This window comes from Populus euphratica, unplaced genomic scaffold (assembly GCF_000495115.2).
Source record: "Populus euphratica unplaced genomic scaffold, PopEup_1.0 scaffold231.1, whole genome shotgun sequence".
Classification (NCBI taxonomy): Eukaryota; Viridiplantae; Streptophyta; class Magnoliopsida; order Malpighiales; family Salicaceae; genus Populus; species Populus euphratica.
Genome location: NW_011500112.1, coordinates 264338 through 274488, shown reverse-complemented (window position 1 = coordinate 274488; position 10151 = coordinate 264338).

The following is a 10151-nucleotide window of genomic DNA, read 5'->3' as shown; positions in this document are numbered from 1 at the left end:
GGTAGTGAATAACGTGATGATGGTATTAGACAGGTTTTCAAATAATGGAATGAACGTTATTAGCAGCAAGCAGACGACCAAAAGGCCTGGAAGCTGAATAAGGCATAGCTGACTGGAAAAGTGTTAGGGTTATTAGGCAAGTTAAACTTGATTGATTTTTTTTTTATATTAGAACAGTATTATTTTTTATTTCCTAAAAAAATCTTTTTTTTTTTTTTTTTATCGAGCTGATTAAGTTAATTGGGTTACTAAAAATATATCTAGTTAATTGGGTTACTAAAAATATATTAGATCAATGAGGTTTTGCTAGATTAATATCTTGTTTGGTTGAATTAGAAATTTAATCAAGGTTAGGATCAAAATCTTAAGTTTTTATTTTTTATTTTTTTGAGACCTTATTTATTTAGTAAAAAGTGGTTTCTTGAAAATTATTTTTAAAATTTTTTTGTGTTTGTTTGTTATTAAAAAAATTAATTAACAAAAAATATTTTTCAGTCAAAGAAAAATTTGACTTAATTTTTAGGAGTGTTATTGTTTTATTTTGAATGAAAAACACTTTTTAAAAATTGTGAAAAATTTAAAAATATTATATTATTTGTTGATTATAACAAATTTGATTCTTAAACTTTTGATTACTATATATTTTATTTTAAATCTTTTTTTTTTAATTTCATCTCTTAAAATTTGATTTTTGTATTAATTTTGGTCCTTATTTTTATGATTATTATTTACTTTTCTTTATTATTTTTTAATTTAAATTTTTATTTATTAAATTTAATCCTTATTTTTTTAATATTATTTATTTTATTTGAAATAATTTATGAAATTATATTTATTATTATTTTAGTTTCATCATTTTTTAATTTTTTTTACATGTTAGATTTGATATCTATTATTTTGATTATTATTTATTTTATTTGAGATAATCTATGAAATGAGATTATTTTTTTCAATTTCATTCTCATTTAACTTTTTAATTTGTTAGATTTATTTCTTATTATTTTAATAAACTTGAAAAAATTACTAATTTACTTTTAAATTTATTTTCCATGACATAACCAATTACTAAATAGTATTTTTTTATTTTATTTTCAATTACACTATTAAATATTAAAAAATAATTCAATTTTCATGAATTTATTTTAAAAAAACCACTTTAAAAAAAATTACTTTATAACAAAGACAACTTAATTTATTAATTTATTGGGTGGGATCAAGTACACGGGTTTTCAAAATAATAATAGAATGAGCATTATTAGCCAGCAGAAGAGATGACCAAAGGGCATGTTGCTAATGTTCAAGGATTCAAGCTAATGAACGTTGTGACGCTCATGTTAGGGTATGAAACCACCAAGTTTGACCGCCTCAGGGATGAAGCCACCATAGTTGCCCTGACCAGCAACTGTAGCCTGTAGAATTCCTTTGTCTCTCGTGAAAATTTTTGACACCGAGGCCGGAGGCTCAAAGCCAATTGCAACCACGTTTTCAAGCAGAATAGATGGGAGGGACTTGTGCTGTGAATGGCAAGGTCAACCATCAGAACCCAGCAGGAAAACCTATATATTGGCCATATTTCTTTTTTTCTTTCATGAAGAAGACAACTAGCCCATGCGTTGTGTGGGATTTGACCCCAAGTATGAAAGAGATAACAATCGGCTCAGTATGAAATGCATCAAATAATTTTCAATAATAGTTAATGAACCAAGTGAATGAATGATATTTTTCAATAATAGGAACAGTTCGGACAAATATATTTTAATTTCAAGAAAATACTTTCTTCGACACTATTAATTTCATAATATTTATTATTACCATCATCATCAATCACAAAAAACTATAATTTTATTATTTATATAATTATTATTTTATAACAATCTCACCATAAATATCACCATTAAAATCTCAAGTTTATAGTCGACATCCCACTTGCATTAAATCTCATAACATATATATATATATATATATATATATATATATATATATATATAAAATAAATTATATAAAGATTTTGTAATATTTTATTATCTTTCAAGATATTATATTCTTCAGAAATCAATAAAATAAAAAATCACTGCAAAATAATTCTCATCATATGTATAAAACAAAATAATAATTTATAATAGTTATTATATTATTAACATCCAAAATTAAGTAAAACAATATAATATAAATTAAATTGTGATGATAAACTTAATTATAATCATTATTATTACCATCAATATTATTAATATCATAAATATACTACTATCGTAACAATTTTTAATACTATCATCATAACTATCACCATAGTTCACAAACATTCATGAATTTAAGTTGAACCTGTGATACCAATTCCCAAACTGTAGTCATTTTCTGCGGCTGACACTAAAAAATGTGAACTAATTGCACCGTCCAAACATGAGTCTGGAACCAAAACAGCATTCGACCAACACCCAGAAAGTTTCCAAAATCTTGCCCAAAAAATAGCAGGCTCCATTAGTGGGTTGAGACAAAGAATTTTGCCTCCCATCATCACGTCCAGGAATAGGAATCCTTAAACATAGATTAAAATTCATGTATAAAAGTAGTTCTTGTTTGCCTTTCAAGGTCTTTGTCTATAATTTAGACTCTCTCCATTCAAACTTTAAACCGCGGCAACAAGTCAACACATGACATCTTGCTACACACGAAAATGAAGAAACCAGGCTTTAAAAACATATTTCATGTGTCCTTGCATGTATATAAGTATAGATCCCATCTTCCTCCCCCATCTTCCATATACCACAACCTAGCTAACCTTCTTCGTCTCCAAGGCCGCCAACACCATCATCCATTTTGCTAGCCAGCTAGCTCTTTGCAGATACCAGGTATTGTTGCCTAATTAAGATCCCAGTATTCCTCAGGTTTCTCTTTCAAATGGGTTCTCAAACAAAAAACCAATGCTTAACAATGATAATCTTTATTGCCCTTGTTTTTGGACCACGCTCTCAGCAAATATTGGCAGCTAGGCCATTAGAAGGAGAGCAATGGTTAAAGCAAAATCTTGGGAATATTCAATCTCTTCAAAGGGCCCCGGTTCCACCATCTGGTGGATCTTCATGCACTCATATACCTGGCGTTGGTAGTGGCAATTGCCCTTTGGGTGAAATGAATTTTGCTGGCCATATTGCTGCTCATGCACCACCTGCTTTTTCTGATGCCATCGTAAACTTTTCTGCAGCTTCAGTCACTAATAATGAGACCCAAAAACAAGATTCAAGCTCATGAATATCTTAGGGAGTTAAATTAAACGAGTAGGGTTTCTCGATGAAGATGAGGACAGTTGAAATAAAAGAAGGATGGAGATTGTACTATACTTTAATTTTTTTTTTCTTGTTTTGGAGCCACTGGAAAAAATAAGAGTGGTTGTGAAACAAATGATATAGTTGATTTTTATTCAATTTATTTCAATTAATCAACTTGATTTCTTTCAATTAATTTTATGTTTTTTTGTTTGTAATTTTTTTGAGAGTAATAAAAGAAAAAGAAGAAGAAGAAGAAGAAGAAATATTATATATATTAAGAAGTAACTCAGTACCCTCTCTCTCTCTCTCTCTCTAATCATCTTAAACATGGTTATAAAAACTCAATTGCTTGATTTAGGGTTGAACAAGTATGAGTTCAGAAAAAAAAAATACTGAGTCGTTCATTATTTCTTAATTTAATTCTATTTGGCCAAAAACTTATTGATTTTTTAAAATTAAAATTATCAAAATAATATTATTTAATATTAAAAAAAATAAAGTTAACCTTGATTAACTTTCCAACATAGAACTCAAATGTTGTCTAGTTTAATAACTTTTATTATTGAATGTCAAAAAGTATGTACTTAAACCTTACGTCAAGATATCTCCAATTCGTTGTTAACTTCAAGTCAAAGCCTTTAAGTGTTTGACCATGCAAAACTGTGTCCAAGCTCAGATATTTTTTTATTTTAGTTTTCTTTTCTTTTCTATTTTATAATTTTGGGTTACGTATCCCAATATTGGTTGCCAAATTAACACATGAATTGCACGTAATCTATGAGTTCTTGTACGTGGTCATTTTGACTTGGTTTGTTCTCACTCAAATTTTTTTAAGTTGAACAGGGAAATGGTTTGCCTTTGAATTTTTTTTTTATTGTTTGACATTGTTTATATAATATCATCTTTGAAACCTTTATATTTAAATAAAATATTCTGAAATAAGCCTTAAATATTATAATTTCATATTTCCCATCATTTTTAACTTCATATTCACCATCACTTCTAACCTCTTAAACTTAAAGAATAATATTAGTTAAAAAATAATATAAATTATACATTTAAGTTTTATCAGTTCTCAGAAGTATATTGATGAAGTGTTTATAAGTTAAAAACTTATCATTTTATTTTATCTGATAAAAATTAAATATAAAATAGTAATAAATGTCAGTAAATTTCATTTAAAAAAATATATTTAAAAATAATATAAATTTTATTATATGTTCTCACCTAACAAGGATTAAGATAGTTTTTTTTTTTTTTTTTTACTCTAAGGATGATAATTCATTTCCAATGTCTCAGCGTATTGTTAACTTTAAAAAGACCTTGATCGTTTGAGGTTTTTCTTGAACCTCGTCAACACTCCAAACAAAATTAATATAATACAAAACAAGAATCCAAACTACTGTTCTCTCTATAAGATAAATCAAAATGGAGGAGTCTTGGAAGCTCAAAAAGCTTGCATCTGTCGAGACTTAATTAGGTAGGAAGTCAGATAACACGGCAATCAAAGGGAACAAAGCTTTCTGCTGATTCTTCATTTGAAATTTTTGGTCCAGGAAATTGAATAAATCAATTATAGAAATAGATTGGTCCATGATGACGATACGAGCCCAACAAAATATATGCAATCACGGGACAGTAAGTATTAAAATGGATTTAAATGGTGGTCTCATCCCCTTCGTGGATTGGGTATCTAGGAAGCCCATAAATGATGCATTGTTTGGTCGGAGGACTCTGTGATGAGACGGTGGTGACGGCGATTGTGATATCGATGTGGTGGGACGATGATAGTGGGTTGACGGCGAAATCCTTCATAGGAGAGCGTGCTTCTCCTTACTAAGCCTTTTTGGAGTGAACTGAAGTGGGTTGCAAATTTTCTCACTTCGTGTGATTTGAATCAAACCTTTTCAGGATGCTCGCTTCCAAGCATTGTGAGTGCCATACTTTTATTACCTTACTACTTTTTTTTTTTTTTTAAATTAACGTGAGTATCCGGTCAGTTTATACGCACACCTGTAACAAAAAAGAAGCATATGGAAAGGGCCTCTTAGAACTACTACGGACACCATTTATCACTGGTTTCATATCAGCTTTCATCACAATGAAGAATCGGGCTTATCCTATTCTCTTTATCCTAACCGAATGTAAACCAATAATCATCACATTATGGTTACACCACCTCCATGATGCTTGAATCTTTTAGTAGGTTCTTACGTTATGGTAGACAATTCATAGATGCCTCTTCCGGTCCAGGCGAAATGGTCAATGCAGGTCAGAACCTTACTCGACGATTCATGTGCGTCTGGCTCGCCTGGCTAGTAGTCCCACAAGAAAGGCAATTTTCAATACATTTCAGTATGCTTCAAGCGTGAACCCGATAGAGAGGACTTCTAGCATAGTAAAGCACTGACGAACGCCCCCCTTCCTTACCTTAAAGGCTTCGACACTCTTATGCTCCTTTATTTCTTAAGCTCTACTCCATGCTTCTCCTATTTGAAAGACACGCCATCTTCTTCACTTTTGTAATTTTATTTTTAATTGTTTTATTCCTTCTATAGGAGACATATCCCTCTTTGTTTTTGTTTTTATTTTTATTTTTTTTATTCTTCTTTCTATTTCTCACATAATCCTGTAATTATTGTATAATTTTTCATGCACACGTAACCAAAAAAAATTATCATGTTGAACCAATAAAAAGTTATTTTATGCTCTTCTTGATGTTGCTATTGTGAGAACAAAAATTCAAACTCGAGTTTGACACTCGATGGATGATGAACATATGAGGATCTGTATAAATTATCTTTTAATCTTTCTTTTGTTTTTTTTTTCTAGTCAAATGACCTTTGTTCTTTCCTTTTGTTTGTCATACATGCCTAACTATTTAAAAAAAAAGACATGTTGAGAAAGCCAAGATTTTTCAGAAAATAAACACAGATTTGTGAAAATAAGCACAAATATGTGAAATTAAGAATAAGACAAAGATAAAATTTCTGAAAAAATATGATCAGTGAAAAAAATCAGAATAAAAACTCAATTGAAATAATTTTGGTTTAAATTGGTTTAGAAGGGAAAAACCAAACCGAACTGAATATGGTCGATTTGAACTAGTTTTCAGTTCGGTTCGGTTCAAAAACTAAAAAAAAAAAATTCAATTTGGTTAACTATTTTAATTCAAAACCGGACTAAACTGGAAATGCTCACCCCTAGACATTACTCATGCCATTCCATTTTTTAACTTTGGATTGAGAGGCTTTGGAGTAATTTCCTCATGGTCCGTTTGTGATTATTAATCGGTTGTGGGGGCATTTTCAATTTTATGTAATTATAAAATATTAATATTAATATAAATATTAATATTGTTGGTACATTCAAAGCACCTATCAACCTCTCCACAAACTTATGACAGCATGTATGACTAGATGATGTTTGTTTACGCGGCTGTGATTGCGTTTTAATTAAAACGCAGTTTGCAATCGTTTGGTAAAGAAAAAAATTGATTATTTTACGGTTGAAACACAGTTAATAAAAAGCAGATAAATATTTTTTTCATTCGTTGTATACGTTAATTGCACTATTTAGTGAACAGTGAAATTAATATGAACAGTGCAATTCACTACATTGTCGACATTGAATTGCACTGTTCACGTGAACAGTGCAATTCACTTGGACTGCTCATACAAGTTTTGTTTTTAATTTTTTTTAATGTTTTTCTAAGTGTTAATTTTATTAATATTTTTTTTAATTTTTTTAATGTTTTTTTAAGTGTTAATTTTATTAATATTTTAAAAAAACTAGTTTATAGTGAATTAAATTTATTTGCACTGTGATGTGAATAATATTTTTTTCTCAAAAAACTAATATAGAGTAAATTAAATTCACTCGCACTGTAATATCAATTTTATACTTGATAATATTTTATCTAATTTTATTACACGCTTAAAAAATTATAAAAACTGTAATTATTATCGAATAAATTTTATATGTAATGTAATTATAAGTAGTTTAATAACATAAAAAATTTTTTTATATAAAGTACTATTTATTTCATGATATAATAGGAGTAATTAATTCTATAATAGTTAAATTTAAAATCATCAATATTAATATATATTTTTAAAAATTATTTTATAACTTCAATTTCAAAAGCTTTTTTAACCAAGCATATTAAATTACTTTTTTTTCAATTTCAATTTCAATCACAGTTTTAACTAAATATCTATTTTTTCAAACAAATCTCAATTAAAAATACTTTTTATAAAACAATTTTTTTCAAACCATAATCACAGTATTTACTGCAACACCAAAGACACCCTCCCATAATTGTTCTGGTATTCCTTCAATTATGTTATTACCTGGTTGTTTAATTTCTTAAATAAAAAAATTATTATTACACCGCAACGAAATACAGGCACTATATCTTGTTATAAACTTGTCTAGTTATATAAACCTACGTGCACCGCCCAAACATGAGTTTGGACACAAAACAACATTAGACCAACACCCAGAATTTTGAGACAAAGGGTTTTGCCTCCCACCATCATAATATCCAGGAATGGGAGGACTCCTTCAACTTTGATTAAAAGTTCACGTATAAAAGTAAGGTCTCGTTTGCTTTTCAAGGTCTTTGTCTATAATTTAGACTCTCTCCACTCAAACTTCAAACCGTGGCCACAAGTCTTTCCACACGCCAAGATCAGGACACCATGCCTCAAAACATATTTCATGTGTCCTTGGATGTATAAGTACAGGTCCCATCTTCCTCCCCCATCTTCAATGCTATGCTATGGAATGTGTTGTAATATAAAAAATATTGTATTTTTTTATATATATTTATTATGCATAATATGCTACACAGTAACTATTAACTATTGTATGTTCTCCTAGTCATATATATATATATATATAGAAAAGATGGTTATTGATTTTGTATGCCTTTCAATAAATTACAGCTTATATTTCAATTTAGTATAAGAGCTGAAAATATTTAAACAGATTCTTCTCTCCCTAATCGACACAATCTCTCCTTTTTTGGCAAAGGAATTTGTTGCAGATGTATTTCCTCTAAAAAATAATATGTTTTGTCCTTTTCCTCTTACCTGCCTCAGTATTGAAATATTACTTGTGTTGCAGACATTTTCTCCTCAACAGTTATCAGTAGCTAACTTCGGCTCCCTCTACAGAGACTTTATTGCAGATTTCTTCCAGCAGCATCTATCCGATTGCTCCAACTTCACTAATGGATTCCTCTACTGCTATTGCAGCTAGCAACAATGTCAGCTTGACCTCTCCTACCTCATCCTCCCATGTAGCCCCTGCTTTCGCCAGTGTGCCTGTCTTTGCAGCTTAATCTATCTCTTCAGCTCCTGCCGTACCAGCAGCCATTATACCTCTTTCCAACACGCAACAAGTTATCAATCTCAAACGTACCAACACAAGTTATCTATTTTGACGTATGCAGATGAAGCCATATTTGATCTGTTAAGGTGCCTTTTCCTTTATTGATGGCTCAATGATGTGTCCTTCATATAGTGATGTTTTTGCCACTTTACCTGCCTTCAGTTCTGGTTTGTCCCCTTAACATGGAAACAGCAAGATCAACTCATCCTCGGCGCTTTCAAAATTGTGGTGTGGGGATGAATTTTGAAGGAATTTCATTGGTAGGTATGCAATAATGCAACTCTCAAAATTTTGGTCCATCACATAGAAAGGACAGAAAACAAGAATTACCAGACAAGTTTTCTACTATTCAAGGATTCAAATAAGTTTCCCAACCATCAGTTTGTAGTTTTGCTGCGTTCTTCAAGACATCGTCCCTTGTATCTTCTTGATACTGGCTCATTATGCAAAACAAATAGGATGAGTCGAGGGAAAACTTCAGTGGTTATCCTGTGACACAAGCACATAAACAGAGGAGAGGCAAAGATAGAACCTTGCCAAAAGGTCGGTATCACCAACACCCACCATCCTTACTGCTAGTAAACCTGCATTTGTGGCATTATTAATCACCACAGTGGCAACAGGGACTCCCCTTGGCATCTGGATAATAATGGATTAAGGAGGCATTTAATGAAAGATAAATTTAAGAAAAATAATGAGTAAATTAAAAAAGAATGAAATAAATGTCAAACACAGGCCATGGATTGTATGTTGGACGTCAACTTCCTGCAATGTTTTATATATAAATTCACAATCTCTAATACTAAAAAATTTTTTTTTTTAGATTTTTTTAAAATATTGTTCAAACTTGTAATGACTTTAATAAATTAATTATTAAAGCCAAATGCATGCTTCTCTCTCTTTATATATACATATATATATATATATATATATATAATGTATGTATATATATATATATATTTAAAGTTTTTTTTGTTGTTTGAAAATTTAATAAGATATATATTTTTTTTTCTTTTTAAAGACTTGCTTGTGTATACATGAAAATAAAGACATGTTTTTTTTTTATGTTTTAATGAAAATTAAGTATTTTAATACTGAATATATATTTTTATCGTATAAAAATACAAACTGATATTAGCCAAAATTTAATAAAAAAATATATGAAAAAATCATATATTTTTCAAAAAAAATTTAAATTTTTTTTGTATCAGAACAAACAATGAACGTTTGAGCACTCTCCATCATTCATGTGAATAGTGAATAGTGAATTATAATTCACTATCCACTGTTTATATGCTACATGAACAGTGAAGATGATGCTGAAAAAGGAGAAGCAGACGGAGGCATAAGGGAGGGGGGAAGCTTACCTAACGGTAGCACTAGCAGTGGTGGTGGTGGTGGTGGTGGATCACGGCTGAGGACGGTGGTTCTTCCTCTTTTCCCGCGTGTTTCCTTTTCACTCTGTGCATTTCCTTTCTCTTCTCCTTTTCG